Here is a 3,005-nt window from a genome sequence, read left to right as displayed (position 1 = left end):
TTCTTGACTATTAGTAGCGTTGGTTGCCAAAACTGCCTGAACTTTAGCTGTATCAGTTCTTGACTATTAGTAGCGTTTGTTGCCAAAACTGCCTGAACTTTAGCTATATCAGTTCTTGACTATTAGTAGCGTTTGTTGCAAAACTGCCTGAACTTTAGCTATATCAGTTCTTGACTATTAGTAGCGTTTGTTGCAAAACTGCCTGAACTTTAGCTATATCAGTTCTTGACAATTAGTACTAGATTAGTAGTGTACGTGTTTTCATTGAACTTTAGATTCTGTGTATTATTTCCAACTGTATTGAACAGTAAGCTTATTATTTGCACACTTCTTAAGAAAACTTAAAAAACAACAACAATTCAGATTACGATTGTATGTTTTTTGTTTTGATTTTGTAAAAATCTACACGAGATCTATTTGCGCTGACCGTTCCCAATTTTGAAGTGATAGACTAGAGAGAAGGCAGTTGGTCAGTATGACCCACCGCCAACCCTTGGGCTACTCTAATCCAATAATAGGATTTGCTTGTCACACTTTAAACGCACGTATGGCCCCAAAGTGCAGAGTACGTTATTTTGTTTTTGTTGTTGTTTCGGCAGTAACGGGGTTCAAACCAAGAAACTTCAGGTCCACGATACTGCAACCAAAATCAGCCTATTATGATAATAAACGCCCGTACCTTCAGAAATATTATGTTGATCCCTAATAGCTACACTAACTTCAGAGTGAAAATAGCAAACTGTACGTACCTTCAGAAATATTATGTTGATCCCTAATAGCTACACTAACTTCAGAGTGAAAATAGCAAACTGTAGCCCGGCATGGCAATCTGTGGGTCGCGGGTTCGAATCCCCGTCACACCAAACATGCTCGTCCTTTCAGCCGTGGGGGCGTTATAATGTGACGGTCAATCCCACTATTCGTTGGTAAAAGAGTAGCCCAAGAGTTGGTGGTGGGTGGTGATGACTAGCTGCCTTCATGCTAGCCTTTCATGCTAAATTAGGAACGGCTAGCGCAGATAGCCCTTGTGTAGCTTTGCGCGAAATCCGTAATAAACTAACTGTAACATAAACGAGTAGTTTCTTGCTTTAAATATATTATATGTTTAGGTTATTTAAATATTTCAAGAGGTCAGTATACCCCGAATTTATCATCAATAAATAACAAGTGCATTATCTTTACGGTTATTTAAATATTTCAGGAGGTCAGTATACCCCGAATTTATCATCAATAAATAACAAGTGCATTATCTTTACGGTTATTTAAATATTTCAGGAGGTCAGTATAACCCGAATTTATCATCAATAAATAACAAGTGCATTATCTTTACGTACCTTCAGAAATATTATGTTGATCCCTAATAGCTACACTAACTTCAGAGTGAAAATAGCAAACTGTAAGCTAATTAGACAACAATCAGTTTGACAACAATTCCGTTCTATAAATATATCTATTATAAGTTAAATACTACAAATTTATTGTATTTTTTAATGTTTCTAAACTAGTTCCTTTCATTGGAACTTGTCGAAACATTGTATATTTGTAATAAAGTTTCTTTTACTGCCCATTCAAGCCGTCTCCAAACGTCATTATCCAAAAGTGGGTTCCTCGTAATCAAAAAAGAAACAAAATAGGTTTTAATAGAAGTCTCAGCCATTCGGTGTGTTATGAGATACATACAATTTCCTCAATTTTCAATTTTCCTGATATTAGAATTTGTGAGATCAATAATTTTTCCTGCCAACTTTGCGTAGTCTATTAGTATAAGTAACTTAAACGTAATGTTATCAATCAAGTAATAATGATTACCATTTCACACCTGCCTTCTACTAACATTCTAAGTAGCGAGATGTAAGTTATATATAATGAATGTATGTAAAATATCCATACTGTAAGTTTCAGTTTTAATGTAATACTATAGAAATAACTCAGATTACTTTTTGATTTATTCTTTAATAAATATGATTTTAGTTGTATAAAAACACAAAAAAAACAGGCGAAGCTTAAGAAGAATTCGTACTGCCAGAATCTTAGTCTTTGCTCCATGTTTCTATTTGCTAGACTCTCACAAATACTCGCACACTCTTCACCCTCAACTCGATTATCACTAAATTCTCACCAGTATGAGCAGTATTACACTTAGACGAAGCCCCCCGTGGCTCAAAGTCAAGTCCTACGTTTTATTAACTCTAAAAATCAGGTTTCGATACCCGCGGAGAGCAGAGCGTAGATAGTCCATTTTGTAGCTTTGTGCTTAAAGGTAAACAAATAAAGTTGAAACATGTCAAGCAACGTTTGATGAGTTCTCAAGTTTCCCAGAAACATGAGTTTTATACAGGTAAGTAGCCACGTGGCTAAAGTGTGCAAACTTGTAGGTGTCAATCTTTTTTTTTATTCTTAGGTATCACTTTCATGAAATGTTGAAAAATTTAATAATAGGTTTAACATATGTTGACAGTGGATAAACTTTTCCCAGGAGTCCAGGATGGAAACTTTATTTTAATGTGTTGCGATTGTTGTCCTACATTATATTATTTTGTCACGTAGCACAGAATAACTTTTTACAATTCTGTAAGCACGAGGAACAAACATTTTGACCAAATTCACTTTGAATGCCTTACAAACAAAAACTATCAAAATTAAAGTAAACTTCTAAACAGGTCGGTTTACAATTTTCGCCAGTTTCAAAATACTTTGTTGGTTATATTTGTTTGTTTGTCTCTAGTTAAGCACACAGCTACACAATGGGCTATGTGTGATCTGGCCACCACGGGTATCAAAACCCGGTTTCTAGCGTTGTAAGTCCGCATACATACCGCTGTGCCACTGGGGGGGGGGGGGGCTGGTTATATACCATAATATCTGGAATGACAAATTGTATCCTTCTTCAAATTGAACTGTTAATTTTAAAAAGAGAATTAATTCAGGGTATAGCTAAATGAATAATAGGATCAAGAGAATTAATTCAGGGTATAGCTAAATGAATAATAGGATCAAGAGAATTC

Source organism: Limulus polyphemus, unplaced genomic scaffold (genome assembly GCF_000517525.1).
Source record: "Limulus polyphemus unplaced genomic scaffold, Limulus_polyphemus-2.1.2 Scaffold2415, whole genome shotgun sequence".
Taxonomy (NCBI): Eukaryota; Metazoa; Arthropoda; class Merostomata; order Xiphosura; family Limulidae; genus Limulus; species Limulus polyphemus.
This window is presented reverse-complemented; position numbering follows the sequence as displayed.